The 16364-nt window shown below is 50.3% G+C and overlaps 1 protein-coding gene across 2 annotated transcripts in view; it reads left to right on the forward strand.

Moving 5' to 3' along the window:
• PACSIN1 (protein kinase C and casein kinase substrate in neurons 1) overlaps positions 1-16364 on the forward strand; it is a 55810-nt gene that overhangs the window by 22235 nt on the left and 17211 nt on the right. Inside the window, exon 1 of one of the 2 annotated variants that reach the window (XM_014782803.2) lies at positions 15087-15161. The exons of the other annotated variant lie outside the window; for it this stretch is intronic. The gene's annotated coding sequence lies outside the window, so the exon portion shown is untranslated. Of the gene's footprint in view, positions 1-15086; positions 15162-16364 lie in introns of those variants that run through there. 2 annotated transcript variants of the gene reach the window in all.

Below are 16364 nucleotides of genomic sequence, written 5' to 3' on the forward strand. Positions count from 1 at the left end.
ACGATGCCTGGCTCCTCAGTGCACTCTGCTGACCTGCCTGGACCTGGGGCACGCGGTGCTCGCTGACCCAGTGGGTGGTGATCAGTGGCCGAGGCAGTGACCTGTCCTGCCTATTGGTCTACCAGGAAGCCTCAGAACCACGTCACCCTTCAGCCTGACGTGCTGTGGGACCTCACATTGTCACCTCCCTTCTCTGGTTGTCTTTCTCTACAAAATGAAGGAGTTGGCCAGACACGATGGCCTTGGGAGGCCTCTTCCAGGTCTGGAAGATTGGTGCATGGGCTTTGCAGTCAGACAGAATAGAGTTTGAATCCTGGCTCATTCCTGCTGTGTGATATTGGGCCACTGACTTCACCTCTCTGATCCCTAGTTTCCTCTTTAAAAATAGAGGTAATTGGGCCGGCCCCGTGGCTTAGCGGTTAAGTGCGCGGGCTCCGCTGCTGGCGGCCCGGGTTCGGATCCCAGGCACGCACCTACGCACCGCTTCTCCGGCCATGCTGAGGCTGCGTCCCACATACAGCAACTAGAAGGATGTGCAGCTATGACAGACAACTATCTACTGGGGCTTTGGGGGGAAAATAAATAAATAAATAAATAAAATCTTTAAAAATAGAGGTAATGGTATACATCTCTTAGGGTTGTTGAGATTATAGGAGATAATAATGATGGAATAGATAGCTGGCATAGTTGAGTGCTTCCTCTGTGTCAGGCATGATTCCAGGGCCTTTTCCTGTCCTAAGTCACCTAGTCCTCCCGGCTGCCCTGTGAGGTGAGTGCTGCTGTTGTCCCCAGTTTAGAGATGAGGAAACATAACGGTGGGAAGTCTGGATGGACAGGCTTCCAGCAGATGGCAGCTGCCGTTACGACTGCTCCTGTCCTCCTCCAGGAGCTTCTCCAGCGAGGCCTCCCCCTTTGCTCCTTGAGTGCTCACCTCTGCACCTCTGCTCGAGTTCTTCCTGCTCTGAGCTCCCCCTCTTCTCTGGCCCTCCAAGGCTGCACCCCAGCCCTGGCCCCAGGCAGCCCTCCCCAGCAGCCGGCCCTCTCTGATGCTGTGGCACGGACAGCCTCCCCGCGCTGTCCAGCACCCTGTTACCATCTGACTCTGTGGCCTCTCCCAAGTCCACCTAGCTCCTCTGGGCTGAACCCATGGCCAGTTCTTGTTCATCTCCTCTGATGCACCTGGCATAGCACTTGGCGTGGAAGGTGCTGGGGAACCATGTGTTTGAAAAGTTCCAGGGCTAGAATCTCCCACAGTGGTCCCAGGCCCAGCATAAGCCCCATTGAGGGGGCTGGCTGGCCTGGTGGCGTAGTGGTTAAGTTTGCACACTGTGCTTCGGCAGCCCAGGGTTCACGGGTTTGGATCCCTGGTGTGGACCTACACACTGCTTATCAAGCCATGCTGTGGTGGTGTCCCACATACAAAATAGAGGAAGACTGGCACAGATGTTAGCTCAGGGCCAATCTTCCTCACCAAAAAAAAACCATTGAATATCTCCACGGGCCATGCCTTGTGTTAGGAACTGGGAATGCAAGACCAATACAAGATGATCCAGAACCAAGAAGATTTCAGTGCTGTGGGTTCTTAGCCCAGGATGCCCCTGGGAACCACCTGAGGAGCTTTGAGTTACTGATGCCTGGGCCCCAACACAGAGATTCTGGGGTGCAGCCTGGACTGAAGGAGTTTTAAAAGTGTCCTAGATAAGAAAACTGGATATCCACATGCAAAAGAATGAAGTTGGACCCGTACCTTACACCACATATGAAAATGAACTCAAAATGGATCAAAGACCTAAATGTAAGAAGTAAAACTATAAAACTATCAGAAGAAAACATAGGGGAGAATCTTCATGATGTTGGATTTGGCAATGATTTCTTGGATGTGACACCAAAAGCAGAGACAACAAAAGAAAAAATAAATAAATTGAACTTCCTCAAAATTTAAAACTTTTTTGCATCAAAGGACAGTATCAAGAGAGTGAAAAGATAATATACAGAATGGGAGAAAATATTTGCAAATCATGTATCCGATAAGTGATTGATATTCAGAATATATAAAGCACTCCTACAATTCAACAACAAAGCACTGAACAACCCATTTAAAAAATAAGCAAAGGACTTGAATAGACATTTCTCCAAAGAAGATATACAGATGGCTAATAAGCACATGAAAAGATGCTCAACATCACTAATCATTAGGGAAATGCAAATCAAAACTACAATGAGATACTGCTTCACACCCATTAGGATGGTCATTATCTAAAAAACCACAAAATAACAAGTGTTAGTGAGGATGTGGAGGAATTGGAACCCTTCTGTGTTGCTGATGGGAATGTAAAAATGGTGCAGCCGCCGTGGAAAACAGTTTGGTGGTTCATCCAAAAGTTAAACATAGAGTATGTTCCAAAATTCCACTTCTAGCTATCTACCCAAAAGAGTTTGAAAGCAAGGACTCAAACAGATACTCGTACACCAATGTTCATGGCAGCATTATTCACAGTAGCCAAAAGGTGAAAACAACGCAAATGTCTGTTGATGGATGGAGGGATAAACAAAATGTGGCATATACATACAATGAAATATTATTCAGCCTTATAGAGGAATGAAATTATGACACACGCTACAACGTGGGTGAACTTTGAAAACATTACGCTAAGTGAAAGAAGCCAGATACAAAAGGACAAACATTGTGTGATTCCATTTATATGAGGTGCCTAGAGTAGTCCAATTCATAGACACAGAAGGTAGAACGGTGATTCCCAGGGGCTGGAGGGAGTAGGGGAATGGGGAGTTCCTTATGGGGACAGAGTTTCAGTTTAGGGTGATGAAAATCTTCTAGAGATGGATCGTGGTGATGGTTGCATAACAATGTGAATATACTTACTTGTACACTTAAAAATGGTTAAAGTGGTAAATTTTATGTTATGTATGTCTTACCAAAATTTGAAAAAAAGTGTTCCAAGTGATTCTCATAGGCATCTGGGTTGAGAAGCACTCCAAGGGAGGTCAGCAGATGTGCATGAAAATAATAGTTGTGGTTAAGTATTCCAGCACTGTGACAGACATGGTGTGTGTGGGCAGAGAAATGGGCACATCCATGGAGAAAGGTCAGGGGGTCAGTTCTAGAGCCAGACTGCTTGGTTTAAATCTCACCTCGCTCAGTGAGTTTTGGCAGTAACTTGGACAGGTTACTGCTCTGTACCTCAGTTTCCTCATCTATAAAATGGGGATAATAATCAGGCCTGCCCTGTGGGGAAGCTATGAGGTTAAACAAGGTAATCCATGTAAAGCATTTAGGACAATGTCTGCTCCGTAGGTGTTGGCTAATGTTATAGTAATCCGAATATACCATAATTATTTATCAATTTCCCCGACTGTGGACATTTAGGTTTTCTCCCTTTTCTGATGTGACAAAATTGCAAGGGATATTTTTGTGTTTGTTTTCTTGAGCACATGTAAGTTTTTCTCAAGGGTGTATGCCCAGAGGTGGGATTCCTAAGTCGTAGGATAGGCGTGGTCAACTTTATGGGACACGGCCACAGTGCTCTCCAGTGTTGGGAAGACTACTGGGGTCTCTCTTGAAAGAATTATTTCAATATGATTTAGGTATGTGAACCCTGTGTTCAGATGTGTGAGCCCTACAGTTGGGATGATATTCAAGATGGTAGCAGTTGAGATGCCCATAACAGAAAAAACAACTCACAATGGCTTAAACCATTGTTTCTCAAATTTTATTGTGTGTAGAGAGCACATATTACCTGTTAAAATGCAGACTCTGAGTCAGTAGGTCTCAGACTGTGGGAGGAGGCCTGAGGTTCTCCTTTTCTCGCAGGTTTCTGGGTGATGCTAATGTTGGTGGTCCACCAACCGCACTTTCAGTAGCAGGAGTTCTCAAACTTGGCCACACATTGAGACACTTGGGGGAAATTTAAAAAAATACTGATTCTTGGGTCCTACACTCAGAGATTCTGGCTTAAATGCTGTGGGGGAGTTTTTAAGGCTTCTCAGGTATTCTAATGGGCAGCAAAGTTTGGGAACTACTTGCTTAAATGAAAAGGAAGACTCGCCATCTCACTCTCCAGGATCTCCTGAGGACAGCTCCCGCGTTGCTTAGTTCTGTGACTCAGCCACCTCCAGGAACCAGCTTCTTCCCAGCCTCAGCTGGTAGGTTTGGTCCTCAAGCCAGCTCCCCCCTTGGGGTCACAGGATGGCCACCACAGCTCCAGACATCAGTGCAAACTTGACAATATCCAAGGAGACAAGGGACTGTTTCTTCCCAAGTGTCTCTTATCATCAGTAAGGAAACCTTTCCTGGAAGCCCTTTCCTCTGGTCTAACTGGCCGGGGGAATAGGATGACTTGGACCAGTGGTTCTCAAAGTGGGGTCCCTGGACCAGGAGCATCAACATCACCTGAGCACTTAATAGAAATTCTAATGCTCGAGCCCCACCATAGACCTACTGAATCAGAAACTTTGAGGGCGAGGCCCAGCAATCTGTCTTTTAACAATTCCTCCAGGCGATTCTGGTGTACATTCAAGTTTGAGAACCACTGGCTTAGAGTTTAAGGCTTAGACCAGTGGTTTTCAGCCTGACTTGATTTTGCCCCCCAGGAGACATTTGGCAATGTCTGGAGATGTTTTTGGTTGCAACTCAGAGGTGGGTGCTACTAGCATCTAGTGGGTAGAGGCCAGGGATGCTGCCAAACATCCTACAACACACAAAACAGCAAAGAATTATCCAGCCCCAAATGTCGGTAGTGCCAAAGTTAAGAAACCCTGCCTTAGGCCAATCAGCATGTTCTCCGAGTCACTCGTAATGCAGTGAGGACTCTGGTCAGCAAGGGCAAAGGCAGAATGGCTGTTGGTAAGACAGCCAACAGTGTCTGCCACTAAAAAGTACTTTCACAATAAATCAGACACGCCCACCATCTTTCCCACACTGTCCCCTTGCACAGCAGCCCTTTCTTTAGAAATAGACACAGAAATACTATAGAATGCAAAGGATGGGACTTGCAGAGTCAAAGAGGTTTCTCTCTGTCAGGATAAGACAACACACAGGCCCTCGCTCTCTCCTCTTGGAGGAGGGGGGAATCTGAAGGGGACTGGGTTCTGGCAGGAGTCATGCTTGGTGGCTTACTGCAAGTATTATTGGCAATGCAGTTTTACCAGGAGCTTAATCATCTTCTCTCTAAATATAGTACATGATTTTAAAGGTTGGCTGCATCCCTAAGTGTGATTTTTGCACTGTTTTGGAGCCAATTTTTTTGTCCAAGAAAGGCAGCTCCGTCGTATCATACCAGCAGTGGAGCAGCTGGAGTCTGATGTGTAGGAACTCTCCTTGGGGGCCCCATGAGTGTGTCATGTTGGACGTGCCCACATTTATTATTTGGCCATACCTTCCAGCATGGTCCATTTGAACTTTCCATGATGATGGGAATGTTCTGTGTCTGCACTGTCCAGTGTGGTAGCCTCTAGCCACATGTGGCTGTTGAACACATGAAATGTGGCTAGTGCAACTGAGGAAATGATTTTTTTTTTAGGAGTTGAATTTTTAATTTTATTTAACTCTATTTAACTTAAATTTCAATTGTCAAATGTCATTAGTGGCTACTGTAATGGTCAGTGCAGCCTTAGATGCCCTGAGTGTTCCCCATGGTAGTAGGCAGCGTGCTGGCTCATGGTGGGCCCTGAGAGGCGCTCAGCACACAGACTACTTAGAGCTGGACGGGGTCTTACTTAGAGGACACCTTGTCCAGTCACTCTCGGCTGGAGGCCCCCACGATTCGAGAGAGGGGCTTGGTTATTTTGAATATTGCAAAAAGCTGTGCCCAAATTAAATTTCCCAAGCTGAGGCAGCCTAGTCTATAGGCTCTTTGCTTTTGGTGGGAGTTATCTCAATTCAGCATAGAATATTAGTTATCCCATGCTGATCAGAAACTCTACTCATTAATTACTTGAGTAAAAACTCATTTGTTTTTCAATTTTTTAAAAATTACTTAGCATGTGTCTTTGGTACATAAAAATCTTTCAAAACCTGGGGTTCCTTGGGTGAAGAAATACATAAAGGGTCCCCCAGTGGTGCAGAGGTTAGAGATTGCTAATCTGGTCCAACCCTCTCACTTTGAGGGGAGCAAATTGACCCCCAGAGAGAGAGCGACCTGTGCCAGGTCACTTGGCTGGAATGGGGCCAAGTCAGGACGAAATGCCAGAGTCTCAGGCTTGTTGAAGAAGCGAGTGTCTGAACAGCATTCTTGTGTCCCAGTGTGTGTGTGTCAGCCCCCCAGGACAGCAGTTGTGTCTGTGGCATTCCCTTCGATCAGTGGCCAGAACAGGTGGGGAGATTTAAAAACCTTTTTGATGGTGGTGTTATAGAACAGGTGTTAGAGGATAGGACCAGATCTCGAAGTGTGGTCACTGGAACGCCCGTAGTATCACAGTGGGAAACTACCTGGAGAGAATGTCATAAAACATGCAAATTCCTGGGCCCCACCATAGACCTACTGTGGTGGTGTGGTACATTGGTGCTCCCTACCCCACCAGTGAACCCACCGTCCTGGTGTTCACACCCTGCTGTGGCCCCGCTCCCTGGCATTGACTTGGCCATGTGACTTGCTTTGGCCAATGAGACGTTGGCCAGCATGACTGAAGCAGAGGCTTGATAGACAAGCGCTCAGACACTGGAGCTTGTCCTCTTGGAGTGCTTGCTCTTGCAGTCCTGAGCTGCTGTGTAAGTAGGTCCAGCTCCCCTGCTGGAGAGACCATGTAGGGGGAAAGACAGGGATGGGGGGGACAGGAGGGAGATGGGGAGGCGTAGGGACAGGCAGCCAGCCAGCTGCTGGCTCCCCCAGCCATCCCAGCTGAGGGTCAGTCATGTGGATGAAGAAGCCATCTTGGACATTTCTGCCGTGGAGAAGAGAAGAACCCCCCAGCTGAACCCAGCCAACCTGCAGAATCACACAATACAATACATCATTGTTTGAAGTCACTAAATTCTGGGGAGCTTTGTTATGCAGCAATAGACAACCAAAATCCCTACTGAATCAGAATCTCTGTGGCTGTGGCCAGAATCTCCATTTTATACAAAACTCCAGTTGGTTCTGATGCTTGCTAAGGCCTGAGAGCCCCTGGAAAGGGCACTGCCTTTGGAATCCAAAGGCCTAATTCAAGTCGCTGTGAGCTTCTCTCATTCTCTGTTTCCTTGTGTGTAAGACAGAGGTTAAGTACAGACTCCAGAGGAAAGAGGAGGACAGTGCTCTGTGAATCTGAACCACCAGTTGGAAGTGAGGGGTTATGAGTATTGTCAGCACTGTTGGCCAGGCTGGAGCATGCATTGAGCACCAGCTGTATGCCCAGTGCTAAAGCTGGTATGAGTTGCTGTGTCACACTCTGGTTGTGAGCATCCTTGTTCAGTTTAATTCCCCTGAGATACCAGTGGGGAGAAAATGGCTGGTGGTGTTCATGGAAGTGGTGTCACGGGGGACGATCCATCCAAACCTTAGCAAGTCCTGTGGTACCACCTCCGGAGGGTGTCCTGAATCAGACTTTACCGCTGCACCATCATCCATCGTTGCTCACCTGGACTATTGCGATAGCCTCATTTTTTTTTTTAATTGAAGTATAACATTTACAGTGAGGTTCATAAATCTTAGGTATGTAACTTAATGCATTTGTACATGTGTAAACACCTGTGAAACCACCACTCAGATTAGGGTAGAGAACATTTCCAGTACCCCAGAAAGCAGCCTCATGCTCCTTCCTGTTGATGGCTCCCAGAAGCATCTGAGAACATCTTGATTTCCTCTTAATTCCTGAAGGATATTTTCACTGAAGATAGTATTCTGAGCTGACAGTTCTTTTCTTTCAGCAAATGAAAAATATTCTGCCACTTCTGGCCTCCATGGTTTCTGACGAGAAATTTGCTGTCATTTGAATTATTTTTCCCTTTTGGGTAGGATATCGTTTCTCTCTCTGCTTTCAAGATTTTTTCTTTGTCCTTAGTTTTCAGGAGTTTGATCATGATGTGACTTGGAGTAGATTTCTTGGGGTTTACCTGTTTGGAGTTAACTAAGCTCTTAAATCTGTAGGCATATGTCTTTTGCCAAATTTGGGATTTTTTTTCAGCCACTATTTCTTTGAGTACTTTTTCAGCCGCACATTCTTTCTTCTCTCCTTCTGGGACTCTAACAACATGAATGTTGGATCTTTTGTTATAGTCCCACAGATTTCTGAGATTGTGTTCATTTTTCTTTTCAGTCTATTTTCTCTCTGTTGTTAATATTGGGTAATTTCTATTGTCTATTTGCGTGTTCACTAATTCTTTCCTCTTGTTGCCATTCTGTTTTTGAGTCCATTCAATGAGATTTTGGTTCTAAAATTTCAATTTGGTTCTTCTTAATATCTTCTATTTCTTTACTAAGGCTTTCTGTTTTTTCATTTGTTTCAAGTGTGTTCATAATTGCTTGTTGAAGCGTGTTTAAGATTGCAGCTTTAACATCCTTGCAGATAATTCCGATATTTGTGTCATCTTGGTGTTGGCATCTGTTGGCTGCTTTTTCCCGTTCAGGTGGAGGTTTTCCTGGTTCTTGGTATGACACGTGACTTTTTTGTTTTTTGTTGTTGTTGTTTTTCTGAGGAAGATCAGCCCTGAGCTAACATCCATGCTAAGCCTCCTCTTTTTGCTGAGGAAGACCGGCTCTGAGCTAACATCTATTGCCCATCCTCCTCCTTTTTAAATTTTTTCCCCCAAAGCCCCAGGAGATAGTTGTATGTCATAGCTGCACATCCTTCTAGTTGCTGTATGTGGGACGCGGCCTCAGCATGGCCGGAGAAGCGGTGCGTCGGTGCGCGCCTGGGATCCGAACCCGGGCCGCCAGCAGCAGAGCTCACGCACTTAACCGCGAAGCCACGGGGCCGGCCCGACTTTTTTGTTTATCCTGGATGTTTGGGGTATTATGTTACGAGACCCTGGCTCTTGCTGAAATCTTCTGTCTTAGCAGGCCTCCTCTAATACTGCACGTTATTGATGCCAGGTCGGGGTGGAAGTCTAGGTTCCCTACTTGACCTTGGTTGACAGCCTGGTGGGGGACCAGGGTGCCTGCTTACTCCTGGACAGGGGTGGGAGTTCTGGCTTCCCACTAGACCTCCACTGATACTTCCCTGCCTGGGAAGGGAGAGGTAGCTCATCACTGCTCCCCATGTGGTCTCCACTGACTTGTTACTGCTGGGGGATGGTGAAAGTCCTGACTAGGCCTCCTCTGACAGCAACCCAGTGTGGAGGGGGAGGGGTGCTTTGTTACCACCGGGTGACAGTGGAGGTCCTGGCTCCCCACTCATTCTTCTGTTACCACCCTGGTGGTGGGGGATGGGGCACTGTTCACAGCCAGGCAAGGCTCCCCACTCCGCCTGCTCATGGGGCTGGGGCTGCAGTTTTTTTCATGGTGTTTGGCTAGAGTAGGGCATTTATTGTTTTAAAGGTTTTTGTCTTGCTAGAATGTGCCTTTCCCAGTCCTCTGGCTAGAGAGAGCAGGCTTTTCTTGGGGCTGTTTTTGTCCATATTCATTGGTGTTTCTGGGTTGCTGACTTCTTCAGCTCCAAATCTGGGATATATTGGGCAAAAAGAAAACCCAGAGAACTCACTGTTCTGTTGTTTTTTGGGTCGTGAGGTCCCTACTCAGTCTGCCTTCTTCTCTCCCCTTTTAGAGTCTTCATAGGCTTGTTTTGTATATAACATCCCAGGCTTTTAGCTGTACTTTGCAGGAGGAATAGGGAGAAGTACATCTACTCCATCTCTCCCAGGAACCAGAAGTCCAGATTTACCTGTTCTTGAACTTCATATAAATAGAATCCACTATGTATGTTCTTTAAAGTTTGGTTTCTCTTGCTCAGCGTGATGTCTTGAAATTTTTCCATGTGGTGGTGTGTGGTTGGGTATTTTTCATTGCTGTAGAGTATTCAACTATGTGAACAAACCACACGGTAGAATTTGCACAGTGGAATCCTATACAGCAGTGAAAAAGCAAACTACCTCGATCTCAGACAATAAACCACACAATTTGTTTATCAGTCCTCCTGTGGAGGGGCATTTGGGCTGCTTCCAGCTGTTATGAACAAAGCTGCTACAGATGTTCTTGGACATGTGCGTTAGTGGCCGCAAGCACCCATTTCTGTTGGGAATAAATATTGCAGAAGCCTCTTAACTGGTCTCCTTGCTTCAGCCCTTGGCCCCTTCTAGTCACTCTTCCACATAAAAGCCACAGTGTTCTTTTGAAAACATACATCGGATCCTTTCCCGCCTTGCTCAAAAATACCAATGGCTTCCCTACATACTTAGCATAAAATCCAGAGTCCTTACCATGGCCTACAAGGCCCTATAAGATGCAGCCCCTGCCAGCCTCTTCTTTATTCCTACCTTGTTGGCCACCTCTGTCTGCCATCCCTTCGTTTACCTACCCATCCGTCCATCCATCCATCCATTCAGTTTTGGGGTGCCTTCATTGTGCCTAGCTTACTTCTGCCTCAGGACATTTGCTTTTGCTGTTCCCTCTGCCAGAAACACTCTTCCCCCAGATCATCACATACCTCCCTTTTCCCCTTTATTTAGGTCTTTGTTCAAATGTCATCTCTTCCAAGAGGGATTCTAAAATGGCCCCCACTCATCCTCTCTCTGCCTTTACCCACATAATTTTTCATGATAGTCCTAGTCACCACCTGAACTTCTATTGTTCATTTGTTGTGTGTCTCCCCCTTTGGCATGAAACGTCCACCAGGTTATCTCGTAGTTGTCTGCTGTGTCCCACTGCCCGGAGCGATGCTGCACATAGTAGGTCCCCAGGAAATATTTGTTAAATGCGTTGAAGATACTAGCATGGGATTTGGTCAGACACACCTGCGTTCTGACACCAGCTTCATCTTCCAGCTGAATCACGGGGCAAGTCCCTTAACCTAGTGCTTCTCACTCTGATCTCCTGGGATCTTGGGACGATGCAGATTCTGATTCAGGAGGTCTGGGGTGGGACCTGAGATTCTACATTTCCTGCCAGCTCCCAGTGATGCCTGAGCTGCTGGTCCTGGGCTCCAGGTATTGAGTAGTGAGACCTTAACCACTCTGAGCCTCGGTTTCCACACCTGTAAAATGGCTTCTTGTGGAAAACAAGTGGTGAAGTGTGTAAAGCACTGTGCACGGTGCCTGGACTTAGCAGGTGCTCTGTGAGCATCTTTTGCCCCTTCTCTGGGTGCCTTTGAGATCTGAAGCTCGAGTCACGCTGGTTTTCTCCCTCTGCTCTCCCTCTGCCCACACATTTAGCCCCATGCATACCTCACCAGAGCCTTGTCCGTTGTGTTTCTGCAGAGCTGGCCAGCCCTGCCTGTCATGGGCGGGGGTTTGGAGAGGATTCTGGCATTTTGACAGTCATGGGAACATTATGCAAATGAGATGCAAAGCAGCAGCTAATGAGCCCGAATTTTGAGTTGCATTTGCCCTGGTGCTGGGAACACGTGGGATAACTGTGCGGACTGGGTGGGAGAGGGGAGGCAATGGATGCTCTTCAGGTTGGGCGAGAAGGCGGTGACAAAAGGGGTGGGCTTCTCCTGGGGGTCTCTAGGGCAGCTGCTCTGTGGCCTGGGTGAGCCTCTTCCTCTTTTGTACACTGATCCCACCTGTTGCACTGGAACATGGTTAAGGTCCCAGACTAGGAGCTGAGTCGGGCATGATGTGTGTGTGTGTGTGTGTGTGTGTGTGTGTGTGTGGTGTGTGTGTGTGTGTGTGTGTGTGTGTGGTGTGTGGTGTGTGGTGTAGGGGGTCCCAGACTAGGAGCTGAGTCGGGCATGGTGTGTGTGTGTGTGTGTGTGTGTGTGTGGTGTGTGGTGTGTGGTGTGTGGTGTAGGGGGTGTCCCTGGGCCTGTCTGGGGCCTGCAAGTGGGGGAGTAGGGGACTGCAGATGGATGACTCCTTAATATGTTTCTAGCCCAATTAACATATGCAGAGACAGCTCCAACAAAACTGGCAGAAGACAACTTTCCCCTGAGTGGGGTTCCACTTGGGAAGAGGGAGACAGAGGAGGTAGGAGATGGTAAAAGATAGAGTAGTTTCAAGGGGCACAGGCTGTCCTGACATGGCATAACCTAATACTCATATTTTTGCTGGTTTTGGGGTCTCTTATTGTGTAGACTTTGACAAACACTAAGGCTATCCGAATCTTGTCTTCCTTCCTCATAACATCTATCTTGGGGACCCTCCCACCAGCAGGTGGGCTGGATCAGGCTGACAGAAAGGGTGGGGTGGGAGTGGATGCTCTCTGGGCTGGGGAAGGAGTGGGTGACAGAGGAGTCAGCTTCTCCCACAGAGCCTGTCTGAGTGTAGTAGGGCAGAACCCGGGGGTCTGCCAGGCGGCAGATGGGGCTGGGTCAGGCTAACGGAGGGGTGGGATGGGGGGCGGCTGTCTTTGGTGTCCTGAATGGAGCCGGCTCTTTAGGAGAAAGATGATCTGGGGCTGGGGGCCGGCAGGGCAGGCGGGCAGGGGGCTCTGCTTACAGCGCCTGGGAACTCAATCCCTCTCCCCCCCTCTCTGAGGTCTCCTTGCTCTCCAGGGAGCCTCTGCTCTCAGGCGCCAGGCATCCCCACCCTCCTGGCCTTGGCCTCCAGCTGACCCTCTGCTGAGGACCTCCAGGCCTGGGGACCCCCAGCGTCAGGCTTTTGGCCCAAGGAAGGCCAGGCTGGAAATCACCTCTGAGGGCGTTTGTGGGGATCCTCACTCATGCCCACTATTTGACTGGCACTGAAGTGCATGTGACCCTGTCCTGCCTTTGATCTAAGGATGAAAAGTACACTTGGCTGTGAAACTCCTAGAAGCTTGGTGACTGTTGCTCTGCTTCCCAGTCAGATCTTTCTTAATAGAACCAATGTGGAGCATTGGAGAAAACTTGGCAGACAGAGGATTCAAATCCCAGCCCAGGCACTTCCTGGCTTTGTCACCTGGGCAAATCGCTCAGTCTCTCAGAGCCTCTGTATCTTAGTCAGTCCTGTGACCTCACCTGTGGGAGAACAGGAGTCAGGGACTCCACGAGCTTGTCACCCTCGGGCAGGGACTGTGTTTTGCCCGCGGCTGTGTCTCAGCACCCAGAACAGCCCCTGGCACATGGCGGGTGCCTAGTCAGTATCTGTGGAATGAATGAAAAGCCCAATGTCATCTCTTCTGAGATGATCTTCCCCCTCACTTTTGACATCTCTGGAATTTGGATGCTCCATACAGTTTATAGCGTGTCTTAGTTTGATTGGCAGCAGTCGTATGATGGAGAGGGTCTTAGATGGGATGAAATATGGAAGGGGCCATCATTATTACTGAGAGGCAGTTTTTTGCCTAATTTTCAGTGGGCTTCTGGTTCATTCTGATTGTATCTGCCCCTTCTGGGCTGTGTGGGGTCCCTGAGGATTGCCCTGGGGCACAGGGGCTGCAATGCTCTTTGCCTGAGGTCCTTCTGAGGTGGTGCTGGGCTGGGGACAGCGCATCCCGTGGGGCACGCTGTGCGTCCTTGGCCCCAGTCCCCACTTGGTCTACCCCCCGCCCCCGCCCCACTGGACCTTGTCCCTCCTGGGGGGCGGCAAGGCAGTGTGAAGCCTGGAGTTCCCTCTGAGGAGGAGGGCCCCATTTTTCTCTACCCTGTCATAATTCCAAGTACCAGGACTGGACAGCAACCAGGGGGGTGGGTGGGGATATCTGTGAGCATCCTTGGCCCAGGGGCTCTAGGGAGGATCTAGTCTGGACCAGACAGAGGACTTTCAGAAGGGGGGAGGGGGCATCGGGAAGGGTAACCCTGTCCCCACCCCCACCCTCGTCTCCTCCAGCAGCAGAGCTGGGACACAGAGGGCAGATTAGCATCCGATCCCTAGAGGGCAGGTGTGGAGCAGACAGATCCTTTCCCAGGAGGTGGCTCGTCATCCATTCCCCTGGTTGGGACACTTTTACTTGTGTCATTGATCCCCTCCCATGAGGCTAGTGTTGGGGGCTTGTGTCTACAGCTGCAATTTTGTGTAGGAAGGGTTTGTGTGTTGCACGTTCTGGATCCATGTAGATGTGTGTACACATGTCTTAAAGATGTGTGTGTGCTGATATTAGTGTTACAGTTATGTGCGTGTGTGTGTGTGTTACCTGTGTGTGTATAGGTAGACACACAGGCTTGTGGAAATGCATGTGTGGAAGTACATGTAAGGGGTGTTTGTATGTATAGTGTGTTGTTGGGGTGCACGTGTGCATGGACACATGTTGGGGCATATGGATCATACGTGTGTAGTGCAAGCCTAGATGTTTGCTCTGAGAGGTATGTGACAGCCGTGCCTGTGGGAGAGGCGCCAGAGTTGGAATCACAAGGCCTCACTGGCAATAACAAGCCCAGGGGTCTTGGATGCCCAGACAAGTTGTTTTACTACTGTGGGCCTCAGTTTCTAATCTGTAAAATGGGTATGGAATCTCTTGCAATGAGATTGTAGATGAGCATCTCACACTTGGCCTGACCCAGAAAAGACTCGAAATAAAATTTTGAGGAATGCCTGAATGAGAATAAATGATTAAGCAGATAGTGTTTTACAGAGCAGCTGCAGTAAGATTTTAAGGACCTGAGGGAAGTGCATGGAAAGATACAGCTTACAGTGTCTGGTAGGGACGCTGGGAGGCAGGGTCTTGAGGAGAAAGAGAGAAAAGGGGCTGGAGCAGGGTCCCCCACAGTCGAGAGTGGCCGCGGGAGCCTGTGTTCACCAGCGTCTCTGTGAAGGTGAAGTTTGCGCGCCCGCCCGGTGTTGATGGGGGCGCCATGTAGAAGGCGGGCGTCGCCTGGTGTACACGGGAGGGAGGCTGTCGGCGAGCATTGCTCAGTTGCCATAGAAACGAGCTGAAGGAGGTGGGTGGCTGGAGAAGGAGGTGGGTTGGGAGGAGGGAGGGGGAGGAGGTGGCGGTGGGGGGCGGGGAGCTGGCTTCTGCAGTTCTGGCGCTGCTGGCTTCCTGAGCAAGCGGTGGAGGGGACCCAAGAGGACAGAGCCCCCCGCCCAGGCGCCAGGCTCCCTCCCCGCCCGCCACCACGGAGAAGGAGGACGGCCAGCCCCTCTGGCCCTGGCCTGGCCCAGCGGGGGCAGTGCACTCCTGCCTGCCCCTGGCTTGGTGCCCAGACGGGCCCAGGTAGGCCTCCTGATGGGGACAGCTGCAAGAGGCTGCATTTGGAGTGGGGCCCCGGCGCTGCCCCTGCCTTCCGACCAGCAGCACCTGGAAGCAAGCACAGGGGCTGGAGGGGCCAGAGCCAGTGGGCCTCGGTAGGGAGCAGCCAGCCTCCTGGGAGGCCCTCTTCAGAACTGGGGTCCTCCTGGTCAGGGGGACTGCCCCTGTTGCCTCTCCTCTGCACCTCGTCCCTGTCTCCACCACTGCCACAGGTCCTGACTGCAGAAGTGCCCTCCTCCCTGGGGAAGTGGGCTGAGGGGCTGGAGCTTCTGGGGACCCCCAGTGCTGCTCCTCCCAGGGCTGAGGCTATGGGGGCGCGCAGGGAGAAGTGAGGATGTCCCCTGCCCCTACTCAGGGCACTGCTAGACCCTGGCCATTTGGAACCACAGACAGACCCACCTCCCACCCCACACCAGCAGCCGCCCTGCTGGCCCCGATGGTCTCAGGCATTGGGCTGAGCCCCCTGGTCAGGGAGGAGGTGTCTTTCTCCTTCTCCTCCAAGCTCAGGCCCTCCCCCTCTTTGTTCTCCCTACAGACCTAGATCCCCAGATCCCCCAAAGGACCCCTGTCCCACCCCCAGCAAGCCCAGGGTCTCCATGTCGGAGTACAGGAGAGCAGGCCCCGATCTGGTGGGGGTGCCTGTGACCCTCCCTCCCCTTCTCTCTGTCTCTGTGCTGCATCGCTCTTGGGGACAGACCGGGCTGCTGCTGGGGGAGCTCGGGCACTGCGGAGGAGCCTCTGCCGGTGCTCAGAGGGGGTGGGGCTGGGCCTGGGGAGGAACTGGGCTGCACTGCCTGGGCTCTGGGCACCGGGGACAGCATCGGCCTGTGGTAGTGCAGTGGGTGCGGGGCACCTGGTCTGGGTTTGCCCTGGGATGGAGCTGAAGGGCCTTGGCTGGCGTGGGGAGGAGATCCTGGCCTGAGAGGGGCAGGGGGTTGGTGTGTGCAACCTTAGGTGTGCTTAGGGTGCCTGGATGGCAAAGGGTCTGCCCCTTCTCCCACTGCCTTATCTACCCGGCACCCCCTGAGCACTTGGCTGGGCCCTTTGCTGGGCCCTGGTACCACATTGTGGAGCTTCCCCTTCCCCTGGGCACTTGGGGGTCAGAGCACCTGGTGCGGGGACTGAGGAGGGGTCCCGGGGCCTGTGATGGGTGGGGGAATACATGCT

The sequence above is a fragment of the Ceratotherium simum genome, chromosome 13, assembly GCF_057802395.1.
Source record: "Ceratotherium simum simum isolate JZ-2026a chromosome 13, ASM5780239v1, whole genome shotgun sequence".
Taxonomy (NCBI): Eukaryota; Metazoa; Chordata; class Mammalia; order Perissodactyla; family Rhinocerotidae; genus Ceratotherium; species Ceratotherium simum.